The sequence below is a fragment of the Dendrobates tinctorius genome, unplaced genomic scaffold (assembly GCF_039654945.1).
Source record: "Dendrobates tinctorius isolate UK_male_01 unplaced genomic scaffold, ASM3965494v1 ptg000043l, whole genome shotgun sequence".
Taxonomy (NCBI): domain Eukaryota; kingdom Metazoa; phylum Chordata; class Amphibia; order Anura; family Dendrobatidae; genus Dendrobates; species Dendrobates tinctorius.
Genome location: NW_027361711.1, coordinates 10,992,085 through 11,017,669, shown reverse-complemented (window position 1 = coordinate 11,017,669; position 25,585 = coordinate 10,992,085). Strand labels below are relative to the sequence as shown.

Below are 25,585 nucleotides of genomic sequence, written 5' to 3'. Positions count from 1 at the left end.
TGTTCTTGCGGCGACGCCATCTTGACTATCGCGGGATTTCGCCGATCCAAAATGGCGTCACCGCAAGAACATGTCGCCGGCATGGAGGACGTCTGCATCCAGGATGGCGCCGGTGGAAGAAGATGTCGGGGATCGTGGATCAGCGGCGATGACGGCGTGAGTATGAGAGACGGAGTGAGAGAAAGGGTCGTATGTGGAGTGAAAGAGTGACTGGAGATGGTGAAAGGTGAGAGGAGTGTGTGTGTTGAGGGTTAACATGGAAAGAGGTGTGCGGTGACGTCACCGGTTACAACTGGACGGAAGTTGTTACAACCGGAAGTTGCTTAGGGCATTTATTATTATAGATTATCCATTATGTGATACTACTATATAATGATGATTATGATGCCCTATAACACTATTCCACTTCCTTTTTTCTAGAGGGCTATAAGTTGGAGTATATCGAGATATAGAAACATTATGTTTCCTGTCATTATATGGCAGACATTTTACATTTTGTATATTAATACTGTTTCGCTTTTCATTTTAGAGTCGTCTCTACTGATATCAAATCGGCTTACTTCACGTACCACGTCCGTCTGGACCTCACTGTATCACTGTTTTCACCCGACTGCAAAAATTAGTATTGGTATTGAGATTTGGATTCACTTTTATATACACAATTATGCATTTTCTTTTGGACATTGATATCACATATTCTTTAGAGACAATATTCCTCACTCCACCATCTGTAAGCTCCTCTTTCACAATAATTCCATATTCCTGGTAAATCAATAATTAATAAAAAATGAAAAATAATATGAACATTTTTCATGTTTCTCTTGTAGCAGAAACATAATATATAGAGTGAAATCCAAGGATGGCATTATTAGGACTCTTTTTGGAGCGTATAAGTTTCTATGTTTTGGGCACGAATTACAGCACAAGAGCCCTATAAGCGTTTCTGGTAATGCTGCGTTTTCCTTTTGCTCATTTAATGGTTAACAGCCAGCTCTGCCATGTAACCCATTAGCTCCTCCCATTCACACATATGACACTTATCCATGCACTCCATTGGAGCAGTGCAAATCCTATTGGCCTCTATAATATAGAGCAGAGCGCAGGTTGATTGACACTTCTGACCGGGCACGTCCGGTTTTCCATTTCCGGTTGGCACGGAAATTGACACTATTTAGATCTGTCAGTGACAGCACACAGGGCTTACAAACGGCGGCGGATACCGCGTTCAGTCCCATACACCTGCAACCTACTTCTATATGTTAAGTGCTCTCACTTCAGCTCGCTCTGTATTACCGGGCACCGCCACCACTACTCCATGGCTCACAAGATTTTCTTCATTTACAGCCTCATATGAGCCTTAGGCTGCCGGTCTCAATACAGATATCTGCACACTTGCAATCTACTTGTATATGGTAAGCGTTCTCAGTACAGCCCGCTCTGTGTTACCGGGCATCGCCACCATTACTTTAGGACTTATGGGATTATTTTCTTCATTTACAGCCCCATATGGGCCTTTGGCTACCGGTCTCAGTACAGACATTTCCTGCAGGTATATTTTCACACAACATACTATATATACCCTGCTTACAGCAGTCAATTGATCCCTCCCTTTTTTTAAATATAACGTTTCAGGTATACTGCTTTAGCAATCCAGTGTGAACCTCTTCTTATTTTCCCATAGAATATATTGTCTCCAATTCAATTACCAGGTATATGATCAATACCTTCTGATTTTTCTTGTTTCTTTTTTGCTCTTTATGCTGCACTATTCATGATCTCATGTCCCTTGTTCCACTGTAGCACAGCACACCTCAAGGGTAGCTGAAAGCCCGCTACATACCTGCACGATATTTTGAAGCAGGTATAATTATGGCACTACTCCTCCTAAATATAATAATAAAAATATCACTATTATATGATACAATATTCTGATATTACTCCACTTACTTTGTTATAGGAATTCACAAAAAATACTTTGCTCGTGGTCATACGTTTGTTCATTGTATTGTGACAGCAGTCGGGTATGTCCTTTTTTTCACAGATTATCTCACCCATTTTCTCGTCCACTTTGGTCTTCTGGCACACGGTTACTTTGGTTTTATAACTCAATCTCGATGACACTGTCTATACTGTATGGAGATTTATATTGATAACAGATATCGACTATTTGATATAAGTTTGTCACCTTATGTTTTGTATTTGTCATGAGGACCTGTTATGACTTTATGCTTTTGTTTCATGTTTATTTTGGCAGACTGACGAAGGCCAATTGTAGGCCGAAACGTCTTTTGCAGGACTGCACATGAATAAAAACTTCGCTTAAAAGGACTATTCAGTTGAGTGCCAAGTTACTTTATTATTCTTCTGTTGTATTTGTCCCTAGTACTGCACCTGATACCCCAATGCTGAGCCGCTGCTGCCGTATGTGTCCCTATTACTACACCTGATTCCCCAATACTGAGCCACTGCTGCTGTATGTGTCCCTATTACTACACCTGATACCCCAATACTGAGCCTCTGCCATATGTGTCCTTATTACTGCACCTGATACCCCAATGCTGAGCCGCTGCTGCCGTATGTGTCCCTATTACTGCACCTGACACCCCAATACTGAACCGCTGCTGCCGTATGTGTCCCTATTACTGCACCTGATACCCCAATACTGAGCCGCTGCTTCCGTATGTGTCCCTATTACTGCACCTGCGGGTGACAGGAAGCCAAAGCCCGCTGCTAAAGAGAAATGAATATTCACGCTTCCTCACGCTCCCATGGGTGTGGAGAGGAGTGAATATTAAGCGGGCAGTGTTTGCCGAAGGCTGCGGCTAACACTGCCCATTATAAGGGCCCGCAGACCAGGGCCCCCGCACCCCCCAGGGGCCCCCAGCCCATGGGGCTGAAAGACAGGGCGACGCAGCATCAGCGCGGTCCCCCAGTGCGCGACGCAATAATGGAAGAGAGAGCGTCACATGACGCTCCCTCTCCCATTATTACCCTCTTTCTCTGACACACAGCGGGTGCGCGATGACGTCACTTCATCGCGTCCCCGCTGTGTGCAGGTCTGACTGCAGCGCAGCTCCTGACATAGGAGCAGAACCGTCGCCAAAATCAGCGTGGGAGCAAGGAGGAGAGGTAAGTATAGTTTTTTTTATTATTATTTATACAGTGAGTCCTGGTTGCATGATTATGATACCCCATATGGGGGGAGGCGGCACCATGATACCCATATGAGGTGGGGCAACAAGATACCCATATGAGGGGGGTAGTATGATACCCCACATGAGGGGGGCAGCATGATACTCCATGAGGGGGGCAGCATGAAACCATATGAGGGGGGGCCACATTATATTCTGAAGGGGCTACATTATATTCTTTGGGGGGCTGTATTATACCTTTTGAAGGGGGCTACATTGGAGAAAGAAAGAAAGAAAGATACTATAGCAGCCTGGCTCCCATTGTAGTGCTCACCTGAGCCTCGCGGTGCAGGACATATCATGATCCGCTCACATGGTCGACATCCCCAAGTCCAAAGTGATCCCCCGCTGGCTCCGCTCCATACACCTCGTAAACAAACGGCTCTGCTCCGTACACCTCGTACACATGCGGCTCTGCTCCGTACACATCTCCGCTCTGTACACCTCAAACACATGTGGCTCTGCTCCGTACACCTCGTACACATGCGCTCTGCTCCGTACACATCTCCGCTCCGTACACCTCGTACATGTGCGGCTCTGCTCCGTACACATCTCCGGTCCGTACACCTCGTACACCCACGGCTCCGCTCCGTACATCTCGTACACCCACGGCTCCACTCCATACACCAAGTACACACGCGGCTCCGCTCCGTACACCTGGCTCCTCTCCGTACACACGGCTCTGCTCCGTACATCAAGTACACACGCGGCTTCGCTCGGAACACACGGCTCTGCTCCGTACACATGTGGCTCTGCTCCGTACACATCCCCACTCCGTACACCTCATACACACGCGGCTCCGCTCCGTACACCTTGTACACACGAGGCTCTGTACACCTTGTACACATACATCTCCGCTCTATACACTCTATACACCTTTTACACACACAGCTCTGCTACATCCACCCTGTAAACCCCTCCTGAGTCCTGACCCCACACATATGAAAATGAAAAGGTAGGGCGCACTGCTTATATTTAGACACATATAAGATGGCGGGGGTGCAAATCTATGGTCACAGAGAAAAAGCAGGACCAGAAGGAGAAATGCACACCACCAATATATGTAATACAAGGAAAAAAGCTTTTATTAACAACAATGTCAATTTAAAAACAAGTAAAAACAAGAACAATCATATTCCACACTGTTAACCCTGATCCGTGCAAAAATATTGGTGGTGTGCATTTCTCCTTCTGGTCCTGCTTTTTCTCTTCAGTCTGACCCCACACATAAACTTCCCATCATTCAGCAACATGACAACCAGCACAGACAGCAACGAACCGACATGGATGGGATCGCTGGGACTGGGTCGCCCTTGCCAGGGCCGTGGAGTACTCGGAGCCGGGCCCGGTGGATTTCAATGGGAGATGTCACGGTAGCTGCGGTCCGTGGCCCTGGGCGTCCATTGTAAATCCATTGGGGTTTAAAGGTGATGGAATAAAGTTTATGAGTGAATGATTCGTGACGCCACCTGTGGTGTTCGGCAATGAAGATGTTAAGCCGACGCTGCAGACAGATCCTCTGGGACAGATGGTGTGGTGCAGCGATGATGGTGTAGCCCTCCACAGGCAGGGCTGTAGTCCCAGGGCAGTGTAGATGAAGAAGATAGATGTTAAGGGAGAGAGCGTAATGTCCAGCACCGAGATGTAGCAGTGCTGAGTGGGTTGGCGCAGTAATTAGCGGAGGACACCAGGGCATGTAGTTTCAAAGCTTTACTCACAGTCTGTTGAGCATACAGGTGCCCGCCTCGGTACCGTGTCCTCCAGGTCAGGGGCTCAGTCAACTTCCAGGCAAGATGAAGTACTCCCTTCCAACACTCCACCAACATATGTGCCGTTTCTGAACGTCTCCCATTTGCGCCTATAGTGAAGTACTCACAGTACTGAGTTACACTGGAGTTCCTCCTGTCAGATGTTCTTATGAACTCTACTTGTACGGCAGACAGCTGTAGCCTACTTCAGGGACTCCTTGCTACCTTGTCCCGGCTCACTCTGTTGTGCCCCCAAGTCTTGTGTGGGAATAAAGTGGTGACAACTTCAATTCCTCCGGTGTCTCCTGCAGGACCATTAGTATCCATACAACCTCGGGGACCGGACCCCGGCCTTGCGCTGTGAACTTGGGAAGGGTTCTGCTCTAACCCTAATCCTTAGTCCTCCTCTCCTTACATTCTGTACTAATCCTTCCTTCTTATGGAGAGAGTCAGGCTTTCTATCAATGTCTCTTTCCTGTGCCATCGGACCCAGGTCACTGAGGTCGGCTGCAGCACGTCCTTCATCCATCCCACTCAGGGGATCTTCACTCTTCCACTGACTCTGTCAGACTCCCCCAAATCCTAAACTCTTCCCGCTCTTTTAGTGCCAACTAACTCCACCCACCTCCCAGCACGCTTCGTGTTCCAAGCAGGGAGCCACCAAAGGGTGCTTTGCTACACTACTATGTTGTGTGAGATGCAGGTGTTGGAGCGTGGTCAGGTGTCTCCACCTTACCTGGATGGTGGGGTATCACACCTCAGGAGGAGGTGCAGTACCTCTGTGGCGACTCCCCCTTCAGCGATGAGGACCAGCGAGCACGCTGGTTTCTAATGTAAAACATCGGGTATCTAAGAGCCGCGCGGCTCCTGGATACCCGCTGTTTACTGTTAGGTACTCCTGGGGTGGACCCGCTAGACCGTGGCATTGAACCTCCCGGGGGCGAGCTGACCAGGTGGACCACCCCCTATACAGGGAGTGTTTGGGGCAGGCCCGTGGGTAACTATTACCACGGCAGCTGGTACCCAGGGAGTGTATAGAGGGGCCGGCCACAGGCCGGGGATGCTGGTGGGAACCTCCTCCGGAGCAGGAAGACGGATGGCGGTCAGGTCAGGGACACATGCGAGATGGGGACAGCAGGCACGATCAGAGCGGTCTCAGGTGCGGGAACAGGACAGGACGGAACACGACCACGGACCTCCCGATCCTAGGAGAGAGGACAGTGGAGAAGGCAGGTGAGCTACAAACAGACTGGACACAGGAGCGTACATAGACGAACGGGCCAGAATCACAATCAAAGCAAAAGTGATAATCAGGCGCCGCTAGCAGGGAGAGGCGGCCTGATATAGGAGTAGTATCAGGGGTTTCCGGGTCGTTACCTCTCCAGTGCAAGAGAGGAAGGCGCGCGACCTCAGGAGGAACAGGAGGCACTCCACCCCCCCTGCCCCCCGAGGCTAGCGTCATAGCTGCATCTGGGGCTTTGTAATAAAGTTCAGGTTCCATTACAAAACTAAATTTGCTTTGAACATACGTCTCAATGTGGCACAACAATTTAGCATCCTTTGGTGGTTTCAATGGGCAAAGCTTGGACAGACGAGCCATGGCGAAGCCCTAACTGGAGTAACATTCCCACTGGAGTCACTTTACTCGTGGAAGCTCACGTAATGACTGGGTGTGCACCTATTTATGAATTAGGCGAATCTTACTCCAGCAGTCCCCCCAGAGATGAAAGCTTGCGTCTTTGGCCAAACTATCCACCAATACCTCATGCATTTTATACATAATTCTTCATCCTTTTATTGCACGTTTTATTCATTTTCATGCAGGATGTAGTCAGGCACTTTGGTGATGGTTAGGTGAATTGAGGTATTTGCCCTGTGGGGTGCACTCATATATTGCTGGACAGCTCGCCTGATCTAATAGTATGGGCGTCATCAATAGGCTGTAAGCCAGACGCTGTGTGTCACATGTACTTGTGTGACTGGTGCCCTAATCAAGCCTCATCTGTGTGCATTTTTAATACGAGGCAGCTACCTCCTACATGAATTGGTAGGTTGTGAGTGGTGGCTTCATCAGTACTTTGCACCTGTGCCGCCCCTGCATTTATCATGGGGGTCTACTGCATCCTGCTAGCGGATTGGTAATCTGACCTGGTGTTGGTAAGGCTGGTTCTTTTTTGTGTTTTCCCAATTAGGTTACTAATAAATGTGGTTTTGGACTAAACCTGAGAGTAAAGTCTAAGGGTGTGTGCAGACGCTGCGGAATCCGCTGCAGATTAAGCCGCACGGATTTTGCAAAAACCGCAGATAATCCGCAGGTCAAAAGACCTGCGGATTATCTGCGGTTTTGCCTGCGGTTTGGTCCTGCGGATTCACCATCTCCACAACGGTGGAGATAGGAAACCGCTGCGGATTCCGCAGAAAGAATTGACATGTCAATTCTTTCTGCGGTTTCAAAACCGCAGCAAATCCGCGCAGATTTTTCCGCAACGTCTACACAGCATTTTTTTTGTACCATTCATTTGAATGGTACTGTACACTGCAGCTAAAACTGCTGCGGGTCCGCAGCGGCCAAAACCGCTGCGGAACTGCAGCAGAATCCGCAGCGTGTGCACACACCCTTAGGCTAAATGCACACTAGGTGTTTTTGCAACTTTTTTTATGCTTTTTTATGCTAATTTTCAGCTGCATTTTACAGAACCAGTTATATCTATGAGATTTCAGAAATCTCATGTATACAGCTTGCTTTTTTGTCATCAGGATTTTGTGCTTTGCTTCATGGACGTACCCGGGCTCAAAACTGGGGGGAGGGGGGCAAGCCATGGTCGTTCAAGTTGTAAAATTTTAGAACGGAAAAGGTGAATGAAACTGCTCCATACAGTATAATGAGCCCCATACCTGTATATACATCATCACCAGCCCCAGCCCACTAAGGCCAGCACCTGTATATACATCATCACCAGCCCCAGCCCACTAAGCCCAGCACCTGTATATACTTCTTCACCAGCCCACTGAGCCCAGCACCACCTGTGTGTATATATATATATATATATATATATATATATATATCTCACCAGGTCCAGCCCACTGAGCCCAGCACCACCTGTATATACATCATCACCAGGTCCAGCCTCAGCCTACTGAGCCCAGCACCACCTGTATATATCATCACCAGGGCCAGCCCACTAAGCCCAGCACCACCTGTGTATACATCATCACCAGGTCCAGCCCCAGCCCACTGAGCCCAGCACCACCTGTATATACATCAGCCCAGCCACAGCCAGCCCTCAGCCCCTGTATATACATCAGCCCAGCCAGCCCCTGTATATACATCAGCCCAGCCAGCCCCAGTATATACATCAGTCCAGCCAGCCCCCCGCCACTGTATATACATCAGCCCAGCCACAGCCAGGCCCAGTATATACATCAGCCCAGCCACAGCCAGCCCCAGTATATACATCAGCCCAGCCACAGCCAGCCCCAGTATATACATCAGCCCAGCCACAGCCAGCCCCAGTATATACATCAGCCCAGCCACAGCCAGCCCCTGTATATACATCAGCCCAGTCACAGCCAGCCCCAGTATATACATCAGCCCAGCCACAGCCAGACCCTGTATATACATCAGCCCCCAGCCCCTGTATATACATCAGCCCAGCCACAACCAGCCCCAGCCCCTGGATATACACATCAGCCACAGCCAGGCCCTGTATATACATCAGCCCAGCCAGGCCCTGTGTATACATCAGCCCAGCCAGCCCCTGCATATACACATCAGCCACAGCCAGCCCCCTGCCCCTGTATATACATCATAACAGCCAGCACTCAATCACCCAGACCCAGCATGACGTCATTGACTGAATAGAATAACAGCGATTACCTCAGGAGCGCGCGAGTACTACGAACTCCTCCGGATGCCTGACCTGATACGTTCATCGGCGCGCTGCAGCCAGGGGCGGGAGATGGGGAGAGCAGAGCCCTCTCTCTCCGCCCACAAAGAACATCCTGACGTTCAACGTCAGGCGTTCTTAACCCCTATGTGCAGGGCACCTGGCACTGACTCACTGATGCTTGCTTGCTGTAAAGCCGCTGTACCCGAAGATTTAAAGGGCCGGCTGCTGGAAAAACAGGTGACCTCTTCATGATAGGTGCGCGCCTCTGCTTCTGGGGGGGCAGCTGCCCCCCCCCCGCCCCACGGTGGGTACGCCCATGCTTTGCTTGTTTTTTTTGCACAATGGCGCATATCACTTCTGTCAGCGCTTTTGGTACTTTTTGTCAGCGTTTCTTACCTATTGAAATGAATAGGTGGTAGGAAAATGCTGAAAATCCACACGAAAAATGCAGGTATCAGGTTTTACTGTGGTTTTTTTTGTGCCAAACCTGTGATTCTATGGAATAGGATGTTGTTTTTTCGACATTAAACTTTATCAGCATGCACAAGAGACAAATCTAGCGTGCCAAAACCGCACAAAAAAGGCATAAAAACCTCAAGCAAAACATGCTTTTTTCTGCAGCTTTTTTACAGCCAAGATATCAGGTTTTGCTGCAGAAAAAAAAAACCGCTGAAAAAACGCCTAGTGTGAACTCACTCTAAGGGATTATCATTTCGTAACACTTTCCCACAGGGAGTCCCCAAGTTGCTACCCTACCAATAGTCTTTGTTTCCAATAACTGATTTGTAGCTGAGAAGATACCAGCAAGTCACAGTACAAAGTGGGCTGTTCAGATAGAGCAAAAGTCCTGGCAATGGTGGACCTGCAGTGGTGGACAGGCGGAGGACAGGGAGCAGACAAGAGGATGTGGTCAAGTGTACAAGCTGAGAGAATAACAAAATGATACCTTGTCAAACTACTATTTGTACATGGTCCTTGTTGCCTAGAATAATAGGTGAGTCACTTACAAACCCTGATAACTGATTTATGGCTGCCATTGTTAGCACCTGCTGTTTTGAAGAATAGGAAATCTGTGCATGGAAGTGACCCCAGATACCATGGCGAAATCCTGGAGCGCAACCACAAGCAGTAAAAGGATGTCAAACCTCAGAGAAAGAAAACTACACCAGACCCATAGCAAGGAAACTTGCATAAAGAAAGAAGGGGGTAATGTGAATTCAGCTAGGGGGTTTGCTAGATTACTATATGCAGGAATGCCCAATAAGACCTGAATACATCGAGAAAAAACTTCCCAAAATTGTAATCAATGTCTTAAATAATTTGCAATTCGTATATGAAAGTTACCTTAAATCTGGATGTGCCAATATGAATTTTCTACTATTTTCCACATTAGACATGGAAGTTTCTAGTACAGATAAAGTTCCTGTCCACCTGTAAGGCTATGTTCACATGTTGCGTTTTTACAGCGGGTTTTTTTTTGCTTCTTTTTTTAATGCAAATTTTAAGCTACGTTTTACAGTACCGGCAAAGTCTGAGATTTGAGAAATCTCATGCACACACATTGGTTTATTTTCTGGACTGATTTGGAAAACTGCTGCATTTTTGCAAACTACAGCATGTCACTTCTTTCAGTGTTTTTTCACCGGTAGGAAACCATGGGTAAATGCAAAAACTCAGCAAAAAAAAATGCAGGTATCAGATTTGCTGCATTTTTGGTGCAAACCAAAACCTTTTATGGGCCACTAAACTTTATCAACATGCACAAGAGACAACAAGAATGCAGCAAAAACTCAGCAATACCTGCTTTTTGTAAGCAGCGCCTTTACTGCCAGGTTAACAGGTTGTGCATGCAGAAAAATAATGCAGAAAAAATGCAACGTGAGAACATGGTCTAAGAGATCATGTTAATAAATGATGTTTACAGAGAGGTATTTTTCAGCTAGAGGATCTACTTGAAAGCCAGCAGATGTGAACTTTAGGCATTCTATAGCTGAGATGCTCAGATTTTGAAGTACTGAATTGTTGGTTACATTGATGTACACTACCGTTCAAAAGTTTGGGGTCACCCAGACAATTTCGTGTTTTCCATGGAAACTCATACTTTTATTAATCAAATGAGTTGCCAAATGAATTGAGAAGTATAGATTTTTAATGGTAGTGATCTGAGTAAGTACAGTATTTTTGGAAATATATATGATTTTACTACCATGATTCTTCCCCACCAAGAGAGTCCCCCCCGTCTCCAGAAATGAGGAATTTATTAATGATTGTTTTAAGACCCTGGAATTTATATCAATGTATTGTAGCAGTAAAATTAGTTTACGAAGGTCCTAAAAACTGTCTTAGGACGCTTGGCATTTATTTAACAAACAGATGAGTAATTTTCTGAACCAGTTACTGACATTTAAGACTCTTTTGTATTGTGACTTCCAGAAGGAACGCAACTTGTTAGTCACAGCGGTGAATGCCTGAAGACAAAATTCTGTTTTATATAAGTGGAAAACATGTATTACAGGTCAGTGCAGGCCTACAGCTTCTTTTATAGTCTATAGTGTTAAAGACATTCATCATGAGTCATAATTCAGAAGAATTTCAGTATACATAATACCAAATCAATCTAAGGGCCATTTTTGATATGAGTTCTCCAATATCTAATACTATATTGTAACAAAGGGGACAATTCTAAGTTGACTCTGAGACTGTAGTGTGTAGGTGGACACACAATCCCACCCAAATTGCATTTCATTACTTCCCTTCCTGTTGGATCTACTCCTATTTTCCTCTAATAAAGAAATTGGAATTAGTTCCCAACACAACAATCTGAAAGCTTAGGGCCACATTCAGACGTTCAGTATTTGGTCAGTATTTTCCATGAGTATTTATTTGTAAGCCAAAACCAGGAGTGGAGCAATAAGAGGAAAAGTCTAATAGAAACATGTCACCGCTTCTGCATTTATCACCCACTCCTGGTTTTGGCTTACAAATACTGATGTAAAATACTGACCAAATACTGAATGTGTGAATGTAGCGTAAAGAGTAACCATTCATAAATCCATAGTACACATCAAAATAAGCAACTTTGTAATATACCTCATTAGAGAAATCTGCCTCTCTTATCCTGGACAGATCATTAATATTAAAAATTCTCAGTTCATGAGTAATATTATTATTATTATCAATATTATTTATTTATATAGCACCATTGATTCCATGGTGCTGTACATGAGAAGGGGTTACATACAAGTTACAGATATCACTTACAGTAAACAAACTAACAATGAAAGACTGGTACAGAGGGGAGAGGACCCTGCCCTTTCGGGCTTACATTCTACAGGATGGTGGGGAAGGAGACAGTAGGTCGGGGGTTGCAGTAGCTCCGATGATGTTGAGTTGGCCGCGTGGTCATTACAGGTTGAAAGCTTTTTTGAAGAGATGGGTTTTCAGGTTTCGTCTGGGCCAGAGAAGTAGATCTGAGTGTCATCAGCATATAGATGGTACTGGAAGCCATAGGACTTTATGAGTTGTCCCAGGCCAAAGGTATAGATTGAGAAGAGAAGGGGTCTTAGGACAGAGCCTTGAGGGACACCAACAGAGAGAGGGCGAGATGAGGAGGTAGTGTGGGAGTAGGAAACGCTAAACATGCAGTTAGAAAGGTATGAGGAGATCCAGGATAACGCAAGGTCATTGACAACAAATGAGTAAAATCTGTATTCGGTGAAGACAGATTATTACAGTAACAAGATAGGAGAGGCCCCTCTATATAGAATCTTATCAGTAGCAAAAATTTGGTGACAGTTTCCCCTTAAATCCACACCTTCTGCTCACCATGTCCTAGTCAATGTAGAAACGATTACAAGTGAGCTGCAGAAAAACTAGAATTGTCATCCTTTTGTATATGCTCAGGATAGCTGTGAAAACTGGAATATTTTTTTTTGTGAATAGTGAAAATAAAACAGCAGTTTTTATGTTGTAATAAAAGCTGATTTAAAACAAACCAGTTAGCAGTTTGGGGTTGATTTAAGATATTAGTATTATGCCCAACTTGCTTTCTCAGGCCTAGAACAGTCTAGTTTGGTTCAGAATATCAATATGTGGAGTCGGGAAGGAATTTTTTTCCCAAATGTGAAGCTTACTTTTTGCCACATGGGTTTTTTTTTTTGCCTTCCTCTGGATCAACATGTTAGGGCAGGTTAGGATAGGATATGGGTTGAACTAGATGGACTTAAAGTCTTCCTTCAACCTTAATAACTATGTTAATATTAAGACTAGGCATAGCACTCAGAGATTGACGATACAGTGTAAACTCTAATATGGACAATTTTGAAGAGAATTACGACCTAAAATGAATGAAAAAAAAAAAATATATATATATATATATATATATATATGAATGTAAGAAAATTGGGATCCAGCAAAAAGATGAAAGTTCACCAGAATTATAAAATCTTCTTCTTTATTTATCCATCAAATCATATAAAAAATATGTGAGGAACTCAACATTCCAGCAAGGGACTACATGTTTCAGCCATTATGGTTTCACCTTTATGGTGAGCTGGCTATATGTTTTTTACATTGTTTATATATATATATATATATATATATATATATATATATATATATATATATATATACACACACACACACACACAAGTGCTTCTCACAAAATTAGATCATCAAAATGTTAATTTATTTCAGTTATACAATACAAAAAGTGAAACTCATATATTATATAGAGCCATTACAGAGTAATTTATTTCAAGTGTTTATTGATGATTGGCCATGCCACTGGACCGAACCGACAATTTTAAGGAGCAAGATGCCCCTAGTCAAAGTCCTGACCTTAATCCAATTGAGATGCTGTGGCATGACCTCACAAAGGCTGTCCATGCTCGGAAATACTGCATTGGGGCTGAATTACAACAATTCTGTAAAGAAGAGTAGGCCAAAATTCGTCCAGAGCGTTGTAAAAGACTCATTGCCAGATATCACAAATGATTCATTGTTAAGTGTGGCCCAATCAGTTATTAGGTTTAGGGGGTAATCACTTTTTCACACAGGGCCCTGTAGGTTTGGATTTCTTTTTCCATTAATAAAGACTTTCATGTAAAAACTGCATTTTCTAATTACTTGTGTTATCTTTAGCTAATATATAAATTTGTTTCGTGCTCTGAAACAACTAAGAGACAGAAACATGGAAAAGTATAGAAAATCAGAAAGGGTGCTAACAGATTCCTTTTAATAAAGATAAGACAGACAATTTAAAAAAAAACACTAGAAAAAACAAGTTTTATATTCCAAAATTGTTACAAGATGAAAGAAACCTTATGAAAAAATTGTGATCATGAAGCCATTCTAAATTTGCACTGTTTTTTTGAGCCGAACACAAGAAAAAGCAAAACAAAGGAAGGCAAACTATTTCTTACACTTCTCCTTGGATACATTCATTTAGAGGAGGAAAAAAAGCAGCAAAACTGCTCATGTGAATTACTCCTACATGTCAACTATGTAATTAAGAAAAGTGCTGAATAGAATTGTTAACAACCTGTTAGTAGAGGACAACCCAATTACCTACATACACCGATGTTTGGTGGTGGCGCTATTTACGTACACCGTCTTTAATGAAATTACATTTTTAATTCAAGATTACAAATTCCTAAAGCATCTCAAATCTTTGGATACAAGAAAATATAATTGAGAGTCTGCTGCTGTACGACTGCCAAGAACTGAGTGAAAGACTCGCTGACATGGCACATCAATGAAAAGCTTCCAATAAGTTCCTACAGCTGCCTGCTTCTCGAGCCATCTTGCCTTGTCACCTTACACTCCCTTCACTCCCATACATCTGCACATCTCATATGTTACCATAAAGCTCATTGATGCTATTAATGTCCAGCCGTTAACTCATCTGATGTAAGTAATTGAGCCCACTCCTGCTTCCTTGGCATTGGAAATGCTTTCAAGTTCAGCCTCCCGTCCTCCCACACTAACATGCTATCGGTATGTGTCCACCCACTCATCCAAGCCAGTGCATATATGTCCAATGAAGATGGAGACTCTCAGAATAGATGTCTTGGAAGAATGCCCAAGTGCACCTATATTACATTATATTAATCTTGATCCAAAAAAAAAGAATATTAATGATTCTTTTGATACTCATTCTAGCTCTCCTGCTGCCTTAGGCAAAATTTTAAATGGCACCCCTTACCACAATGCAATATGATGCTGATTGAAGAAATGGAATTTCCACCTCTTTTTATATTTTGGAGGGGGTTTGATTTTACGCTTGTGTGATAAACAGGACCTATCAACATGATTTCCCAGATCAGAGTGATTATGATGATACTAAACTTGCACAGTTTAGCGCTGAAAAACAAAACAGAATTTTCTTGAAAAACAAAACAGAATTTTCTTAAAAAACATTTGTTTTGTGTCGCCATTTTCTGAGACTTGTAATATTATATCTTTTTCCCATCAACAGAGCTGGGTGATGACTTGTTTTTGTGTAACCAAAATTTGGAGTACTTACAACATTTTGATTACATTTTATTGAATTTTTTTTTTTTTGGGAGGGGGCAATAAAAAAATTAAATTTAGTCATTTTGATTTTTATTTCTCTTAGGTATTTACCATGCGAGTTAAATAATTTTACATTTTGATAACATGATAGAGAGACTTTTACTGATCCGGCAATACTAAATATGTTTATTTTTTAATTTCTTTATTTTTAATGAGAAAAGGGAGGTAATTTGAATTTTTGCATATATTTTTATAACTTTTTGTTATTTTGTTCCTTTTTTTTTTAGTTCCCCTAGAATGGATTTCTTATACTACATACTACAATACAGCAGCATTTCAGCATATAGGATAAATCATGATCACCAATGATGCTAAGCCAATGGGAGTCTGTTATGAATGGGAAACCGAGGAGGAAAAGCAAGACAACAAGCTAAGTCTCAGAAAACCAGAGAAGTTGGTAACTATGCAGATTGCAGATCCCTGATCTTAACCGCACAACTAGCAGCAGTCGTGGATCGTTCCTACGTTGGTCCTAGACGCCTCGTCACAACCGGAGAACTACATAAGCCTAAAGCAGGAAAAGAGGAAAGCTAACTGCCCCTGAGCAGACCCCAAAGGAAAGACAGCCCCCCACATGTATTGACGGTGAAACAAGATAAAAATACAAACAAAGGCAGGAAAATAGGCTGAGCAAACGATGGGGCCCAGCTAACTAAAAAGGACAGAAAAGGAAAGACACTGTCTGCAATCTGCCTAAAACAAACTACAAAAATATTGTCCAGCACTTCTGATAGCAAAATTAACCCTGAAGTCACTAGACTTCTAAACCTATATCAGCACTCTGAAATATTCTGAGACAGAGCAAAAAAGAGGCCAATCTAATAAGGGACAAAAAGCAGATTGGCAAATACTGATTAATAGGAGTGGAATTTCAGCATAACCCCAGCAGGGGCAGGCTGATTACACAACAAACTGAATTGACCAACAAGCACAAGTGTGAACATTAGCAAAAAACAAACTTAACTTGAGAAGACTGGAAGAGAGCTGAAGTCCAGGACCTGAGAAGCAGACTGAATCACCAGCACCCGGATAGGGTGTCGGCCGTCTTATATCCAGTCTGATACTCCAGAGATCCAATCGTTATCTTCCTCATCAGGTGGCAGATCACTACCACTTAAACCAACCGCACTACCTCCTGTCACCACCAGAGGGAGAATGGAAGGGGAACTCTCAACTGGTGGAGCAGAAAATGAGTTCATGACAGGAGTCAATATGGTAGCAAGAGGTGCCTTCTGTAGGCCTCTGACTGCCATGATAACTTACTGGTACCTAGCGATTTTGTCACGGGTACTGATGGGATCCAGTGTTCACAAGCACAGGAGGCCTCTTCATTTAAATGATGCTGTCAAAGTGACATCTAAATGTTTAGCAGCAGTAATAGGTGCTTAGCTCTGGTTGCTGATTTTAGAGAAAGATACTAGGTATGTAATATAGCCACCAACTACCCTATGTGGAGCTCCTGGGCCAGCTCTATACACAATAAACCACTTTAAGGAGGAGGTTTTAAGAGGAAAGAAGCTCATCTCATCTCATGGCACAAGATGCCCTGATCATATCACTTTATGATTAAGAAAATGGCTTAAAATCTTATAGTAGATTACTCTATCTAAAAGGTTATCAACTGATCATATCTTTTCCTCTTGCTACTTTACAGAAACATGTCTTAAGGAACTGTCGCACTTAGCGATGCACCAGCGATCCCGACCAGCGATATGATGCGGTCAGGATTGCTGGTGCATCGCTAAGTGGTCGCTAGTGAGCTGCCACACAGGCAGATCTCACCAGCGACATCGCAGGGGTTGGGGGTCGCTACTTACCTGTCAGACGAGGCGATCCTGACATCCTCCCACCCGCGTCCACGCGTTGCTCGTCTCCACAGCAGGAAGCCGACGACGAGAAACGGTCCAGTACGTTCTCGCGCGATCAGCGATAACCAGCGGGGAGCGGTAGGAGGTAAGTATCAAACATAGCGATATCGCTAGCAATATTGCTAAAACGTCACAAAAACCAGTGACGCTATAGCGATATTGCTAGTGATATCTCTTAGTGTGACAGGCCCTTAACATGAAAAATCAGCACTGTCAATGTCTACAGAATAAAGTTATAAAGGTGAATTAATGATTCAATTAGTGTTACGAAGACCACTTACACACGTGGTCAAAATTGTTGGTACCCTTCGTTTAATGACAGAAAAACCTACAATGGTGACAGACATAACTTGAATCTGACAAAAGTAGTAATAAATCAAATATCTATAAAAATGAACAAATGAAAGTCAGACATTGCTTTTCAACCATGCTTCCACAGAACTTAAAAAAATAAATAAAACTCATGAAATAGGCCTGGACAGAAATGATGGTACCCTTAACTTAATATTTTGCACAACCTTTTGAGGCAATTACTGCAATCAAACGATTCCTGTAACTGTCAATGAGACTTCTGCACCTCTCGACAGGTATTTTTCGCCCACTCCTCAAGAGCAAACTGCTCCAGTTATCTCGTGTTCGAAGGTCGCCTTTTCCAGACAGCATGTTTCAGCTCTTTCCAAAGATGATCAATAGGAGTTAGGTCAGGGTTCATAGAAGGCCACTTCAGAATAGACCACTGTTTTCCTCTTAGCCATTTTGGGTGTTTTTAGCTGTGTGTTTTGGGTCATTATCCTGTTGCAAGAGCCATGACCTGCAACTGAGACCAAGTTTTCTGACACTGGGCAGCACATTTCTCTCTAGAATCACTTGATAGTTTTGAGATTTTATTTACTTTGCATAGATTATATACACCCTGTGCCAGATGCAGCAAAGCAGCCCCAGAACATAACAGAGCCTCCTCCATGTTTCACAGTAGGGACAGTGTGCTTTTCTTGATATGCTTCATTTTTCCATCTGTGAACATAGAGCTGATGTGCCTTGCCAAAAGGTTCCATTCTTGTCTGTAGTTCATGATCAAGTTTGTACAGACTGCAGCTGGGATATTGGCCCACTCCTTCGTACAAGGCTTGAAAAAGATTCTCAGTTGAACCGAAATGCCGCTAAGCCCTAATGTGCTATTAATTCACATTTTTACAAAATAGTTGGCTGCCTTCATTTATTTGCAATATGTGTTGGCATCCTTGAAATTGTTCCAGAAAATAAAGTATTTCTCCCAGAAAATTACTGCAGTTACACATATTTTTATACATGTTTATTTCCTTTGTGTGTATTGGAACAACACAAAAAAACAGAGGAAAAAAAAAGGTGAATTGGACATAATTTCACACAAATCCCCCAAATGGTCAGAGAAAATTGTAGGCACACTGAACTGAATATTTGGTTGCACACCCTTTAGAATAAATAACTGCAATTAATTGCTTCCTATAATCATCAACAAGCTTCTTACACCTCTCAATTGGAATTCTGGACCACTCTTCTTTTGCAAACTGCTCCAGGTCTCTCATGTTTGAAGGGTGCCTTCTCCCAACAACAATTTTAAGATTTCTCCACAGGTTTTCAATATGATTTAGACCTGGACTCATTGCTGGCCACTTCAGAACTCTCCAGCGCTTTGTTTTCATCCATGTCTGGGTGCTTCTTGAAGTATTATTATTATTATTATTATTTATTGTTATAGCGCCATTTATTCCATGGCGCTTTACATGTGAGGGGGGTATACATAAAAACAAGTACAATAATCTTAAATAATACAAGTCATAACTGGTACAGGAGGAGAGAGGACCCTGCCCGCGAGGGCTCACAATCTTCAAGGGATGGGTGATAATACAGTAGGCGAGGGTAGAGCTGGTCGTGCAGCGGTTTGGTCGATCGGTGGTTACTGCAGGTTATAGGCTTGTCGGCAGAGGTGGGTCTTCAGGCTCTTTTTGAAGGTTTCGATGGTAGGTGAGAGTCTGATATGTTGTGGTAGAGAGTTCCAGAGTAGGGGTGATGCGCGAGAGAAATCTTGTATGCGATTGTGGGAAGAGGAGATAAGAGGGGAGTAGAGAAGGAGATCTTGTGAGGATCGGAGGTTGCGTGCAGGAAAGTACCGGGAGACGAGGTCACAGATGTATGGAGGAGACAAGTTGTGGATGGCTTTGTATGTCATGGTTAGGGTTTTGTAATGGAGTCTCTGGGCAATTGGGAGCCAGTGAAGGGATTGACAGAGGGGAGAAGCTGGGGAATAGCGGGGGGACAGGTGGATTAGTCGGGCAGCAGAGTTTAGAATAGATTGGAGGGGTGCGAGAGTGTTTGAGGGGAGGCCGCAGAGCATGAGGTTGCAGTAGTCAAGGCGAGAGATGATGAGGGCATGGACTAGGGTTTTTGCAGATTCTTGGGTGAGGAATGAACGGATGCGTGAAATATTTTTGAGTTGAAGTCGGCAGGAAGTGGAAAGGGTTTGGATATGTGGTTTGAAGGAGAGATCAGCATCAAGGATTACTCCGAGACAGCGAGCTTGTGGGACTGGGGAGAGTGGGCAGTCATTTACTGTAATTGATAGGTTCGTAGGGGGGGTCACATGAGATGGGGGAAAGATGATGAATTCTGTTTTGTCCATGTTGAGTTTCAGATATCTAGTGGAGAAGAAGGATGAAATAGTGGACAGACATTGAGGGATTCTGGTTAGTAGGGAGGTGATATCTGGTCCAGAGATGTAGATCTGTGTGTCATCAGCATAAAGATGATACTGAAAGCCATGAGATTCTATGAGCTGTCCCAGGCCAAAGGTGTAAATAGAGAACAGCAGGGGCCCTAGGACTGAACCTTGTGGGACTCCGACAGATAGGGGGCGAGGTGAGGAGGTGGTGTGTGAGTGGGAGACGCTGAATATCCGGTCTGTTAGGTATGATGAGATCCAGGAGAGGGCCAAGTCTGTGATGCCGAGGGATGAGAGGGTCTGTAATAATAGGGAATGGTCCACTGTGTCAAAGGCAGCCGACAGGTCCAGGAGGAGGAGGACAGAGTAGTGTCGCTTGCTCTTGGCAGTTAAGAGGTCATTGGTGACCTTAGTAAGGGCAGTTTCAGTGGAGTGGTGTGACCGGAAGCCAGATTGTAAGCGGTCGAAGAGGGAGCAAGAAGAGAGATGGGAGGACAGTTCAAGGTAGACGTGTTGTTCCAGTAGCTTGGAGGCGTATGGGAGAAGTGATATAGGGCGATAGCTAGATACAGAGGATGGGTCAAGAGAGGGCTTTTTGAGGATAGGTGTGATGGAGGCATGTTTAAAGCTTGAGGGGAAAACACCAGTTGTTAGTGATAGGTTGAAGAGATGGGTTAGGGTTGGGATGAAGACTGTGGTGAGGTTTGGGATGAAGTGGGATGGGATCGGGTCGAGTGCACAGGTGGTGAGATGTGATCTTGAGAGTAGAGTGGAGAGTCGATCTTCTGTAATGGTGGAGAAGTTGGTTTTGAAGGTGGAGGGCTGGGAAGTCGGGAGGAAGGGCTCTGGGGGTTGTTGACCAAAACTGTCCCTGATGTTATCAATTTTCTGCTTGAAAAATGAGGCAAAGTCTTCAGCTGAGATGAGTGGGGAGGGAGGAGGTGCTGGGGGGCGGAGGAGAGAATTGAAGGTGTTGAATAACTGTTTAGGGTTGTGAGACAGGGAGGATATGAGAGATGAGAAGTAGGTTTGTTTAGCTGTGGCGAGTGTGGTCTTGAAAGTAGTGAGGGACTGTTTGAATGCGATGAAATGCTCGTTGGAGTGGGATCTTTTCCATCTGCGCTCAGCAGCCCTGGAAGCTCGCCTCAGCTCTTTGGTCAGGCTGGTGTGCCAGGGCTGTCTGTTGATTTTGCGAGTTTTGGTATGTGTAAGTGGGGCAGCGGATTCCAAAGCTACAGCTATTGTGGTGTTATATAGAGCGGCAGCGTCATCCGCATTGTGTAAGGAACTTATATCTGTAAGAGGGAGGAGGGATTCGGAGAATGAGTGTAGGTCAAGGTGTTTAAGATTCCTGTGAGGGTGTGAAAGTTTGTGGGGTGGGGATTGTAGACATGGAGTGAAGAGGGAAGAGAATGTGAGCAGGTTGTGGTCAGAGAGAGGAAGAGGTGAGTTAGAGAGGTTAGATAGGGAGCAGAGGCGGGTGAAGATGAGGTCCAGTGTGTGGCCATCTTTGTGGGTGGCTGTAGAAGACCATTGAGTGAGGCCGAAGGATGAAGTGAGAGATAGAAGTTTAGTGGCAGCTGAGAGGGAAGTGTCAATGGGGATGTTGAAGTCGCCCATGATGATAGTAGGGATGTCCGCGGAAAGGAAATGAAGTAACCAGGTGGTGAAGTGGTCAAAGAAGGTGGTGGCTGGCCCTGGGGGGCGGTAGATGACAGCCAGTTGGAGGTTGGAGGGGGAGTAGATGCGCACAGAGTGCACCTCAAAGGAAGGGAGGGTAACAGAGGGTGGCAGTGGGATTGGGGTGAAGGAGCAGGTATCTGACAGGAGAAAACCAACTCCTCCACCATGTTTGCTGCTGGGGCGGGGGGTGTGAGAAAGGTGGAAGCCGCCATACGAAAGTGCAGCAGGAGAGGCTGTGTCAGAAGGGGTGAGCCAGGTTTCGGTGATGGCGAGGAAGGAGAGTTTGGTAGTAACAAAAAGATCATGGATGTAGGAAAGCTTGTTGCAGACAGAGCGAGCGTTCCACAGAGCTCCTGTTAGTGGGACTGGGGAAGCGGGGGCTGGGTGAATGGGTATAAGGTTGGAGAGGTTACGGAAGGTTGTGATAGAGCGTGGATGGGAGGTAGAAATGACTGTGGGAATGTGGTGAGGAGGACCAGGATTTGGAGAGATATCACCAGCAGTGAGAAGGAGCAGAGAAAGTGTTAGCAGGTGGGAGCAGGAGAGGGCATGAGGGGGCTGTCTGTGTTTGGAGACAGAGGATTGTATGTTAAGGAACAGTTTTGAGGCGGAGGTGAGGTGGATGGGGAGGATTGAAGAAGAGATGAACAGTTCCTTAAGTATGTTTGGGGTCATTGTCTTGCTGGTAGACCCATGACCTAGGATGCAAACTCAGCTTTCTAGGCACTGCAATACAACCCAAAATCTTCAGATTTACTGATGCCTTGCAGTAAGGCATGGCCCCCAGAGCCAGAGGCAGCAAGACAACGCCAAAACAGCTTTGAACCTCTACCATATTTGACTGTATATTCTGTGTTCTTTTCATTGTAGGTTTCATTCCATTTTCGGTAAACAGTAGAATAATGTGATTTATCAAAAATATTTTATATTTGTCTCACCTATCCACAATATGCTTTCCCAGAAGGATTTTGGCTTACTCAAGTACATTTTGCAGTCTAGCTTTTTTTATGTCTGTGTCAGCGGTGAGGTCCTCCTGAGTCTCCTGCCATAGCATTTTGTTTCAGTCAGATGTCAATGGATAATTCGCTCTGACACTGATGCACGCTGAGCCTGCAGAACAGCTTGAATTTCTTTGGAACTTTTTGGAACTTAATTGAGGCTGTTTATCTGTAAGGCAGAGGACCGGGCTGTGGGTTACCTCTGAGACACCGGGTCCGGAACTGCCTGGGCCACGTCCAATGTTGCAGGGGGAAGGAAAGAGGAGATGGAAAGAACCGATGACCTGAAAGGAGGGGGCATGGTAAGTAAGGGGAGAAGGCAGGGTTTAGCGCTGGAAAAGGCAGAAAGTTCCTGCCGAAGGACAGAGAGAGCAGGGACCCTCTTCATGCTGCAGAGCAAGTTGAAGTGCAGAGCAGAGACCCAGGACATGGTCAGTGAGGACTCCTGGGTACCGTTGGGCACAGAGAGATGGGCGCCGAGTGAAGCAGCGCGGTGCAGGTGTTCAGGTACCGGCGGGTGTACCGAGGGACAAGCACCAAGTGAGACATCGTGGTGCATGCATCCAGTTGTTGGTGGGGCGCAGGGGTGCACACGCTGAGGAGAGACTTGTGCTCAGCGGGCAAAACCGGAGACGGCCCGCTGCCGCCAGAAGCATGACCGTGTGTTGGGTGGGAAAGCCTGAAGACGCAATGTTGGCCTCTGCTGGCATTACATCATCTATTGGACTACAGGCAACTAAAAGACAGTGGAGTCACAATAACCTAAAGTTGATAGACTGTTGCGTTTATACTGTTTAACCTGTCTTCCCCTTCCTGTTATCTCTCTGCGAGGAGTTCATTATTGTTAATTAAACCGCACTCCTGTTAACCCTTGCTCTGCACCTTTATGTTACTGCATCCGTTTACCTGCTTTACATATCCACTATCCGGACTATCCTGCATTGCAATCTTTCATCAATTTTTCTCTGTCATCCACATCCAGGGAGATTAGCTACAGTGCCATGGGTTGTAAACTTCTTGATTATGTTGTGCACCATGGACAAAGATTTCTGGCGATGGACTTGTAACCTTGAGATTATTGATATTTTTCTTCAGACAGTTTTCTCATCTAACTTTCTGTTCTCCAAGCTTAATGTGGCATAGACACACACAATTCAAAGATTGAATCAACTTCTCACCTCTTATCTTGTTTCAGGTGTGATTTTCATATTGCCCACAACTGTTACTTGCTATAGGTGAGTTTGAACAAACATCACAGGCTTGAAATAAAATTGTTTACCCACAATTTTGGAAGGTGCCAACAATTTTGTCTTACCCATTTTGAATGTTGGTGTGGAATTTGCCTTTTTTCCTGTTGTGTTGTTCCAATACATACAAAGGAAATAAACAAACATACAGGTGCATCTCACAAAATTAGAATATCATCAAAAAGTTAATTTATTTTAGTTCTTCAGTACAAAAAGTGAAACTCATATTATATAGAGTCATTACAAATAGAGTGATCTATTTCAAGTGTTTATTTCTGTTAATGTCGATGATTATGGCTTACAGCCAATAAAAACTCAAAGGTCATTATCTCAGTAAATGAGAATACTTTATAACACCAGCTTGAAAAAATGATTTTAAAATCCGAAATGTTGGCCTACTGAAATGTATGTTCAGTAAATGGACTCAATACTTGGTCAGGGCTCCTTTGGCACCAATTACTGCATCAGTGCGGCATGGCACAGAGGAGATTAGCCTGTGGCACTGCTGAGGTGTTATGGAAGTGCAGGTTGCTTTGATAGCAGCCTTCAGCTCATCTGCATTGTTGGGTCTGGTGTCTCTCATCTTCCTCTTGACAATACCCCATAGATTCTCTATGGGGCTAAGGTCAGGTGAGTTTGCTGGCCAATCAAGCACAGTGATACTGTTGTTTTGTAAACCAGACATTGCTACTTTTGGCAGTGTGGACAGGTGCCAAGTTCTGATGGAGAATTAAATTTCCATGTCCAAAAAGCTTGTCGGCAGAGGTAAGCATGAAATGCTCTAACATTTCCTGGTAAATGGCTGTGCTTACTTTGATCTTGATAAAACACAGTGGACCTACACCAGCAGATCACATGGCTCCCCAAACCATCATGGCTTCCATAAAACCTCAGAAGTGCCACATATATAATATACGATTTTCACTTTTTGTACTGAAGAACTGAAATAAATTAACTTTTTGATCATATTCTAATTTTGTGAGAAGCACCTGTATGTACAACAAAACTTGTGTAATTGAAATAATTTTCAAGGAAAAATACTTCATTTTCTGGAACAATTTCAAGGGTGCCAACACTTTTGTCCATGACTGTATGTATAATATATATATTGCTATTTGCTTTTCACGTTAAAATGTAAGAAGCCTTTGTCATTACATGAAATTCATTGCGCGACACTAGTAAAAGAAGCATTCTGCAGGGTTACGCTGAGTGTAGTGAAGTACAGGTTTGTATCAAGCACATAAGCTTACAAAGGTTCCTATTAGCCTATACACTGAAGGAATTAATTCCCAAGCTTACATAGTCCACGATTCATCGCATCGTTCACAAGCTTCCTGCTCATTCATCATAGCACGCCTTGCTGTTTGCACGCCTTGGGTGTGACTTAATGAAATGCTTCTCACGTGTGTCACGTGGCGTAGGTACATGTGCATACTTTCAAAATTCATTGGCACAGATTTCCCTAACGTTAATTTTAATGATTGGTTAGACTTATTACTTTTAATGGCTGAGTTCCAGTGAAGTGACACCTGAAACATAGAATGGGATGAACCTACCCATAGGTAAAAAGAGATAGAAAACATTGAGTTCTGCCTTGTACATCAATAGCAATGTTACAGATCCTGCATAAAATACTCAATGGCGTTATATACAGTAGTTCTCATGTGTCCCCTCATTATGCTGCAA

General features: G+C 44.3%; 1 long non-coding RNA gene across 1 annotated transcript; it reads right to left on the bottom strand.

Annotated features, from left to right (window-relative positions):
• Positions 1–3,124: 3,124 nt before the first annotated feature.
• Positions 3,125–25,256, bottom strand: LOC141088946 (uncharacterized). The gene is made up of 2 exons (XR_012232105.1): positions 25,199–25,256; positions 3,125–6,144 (listed from the first exon to the last, which is right to left on the bottom strand). It is a non-coding gene; the product is annotated as an uncharacterized lncRNA (long non-coding RNA).
• Positions 25,257–25,585: the final 329 nt, after the last annotated feature.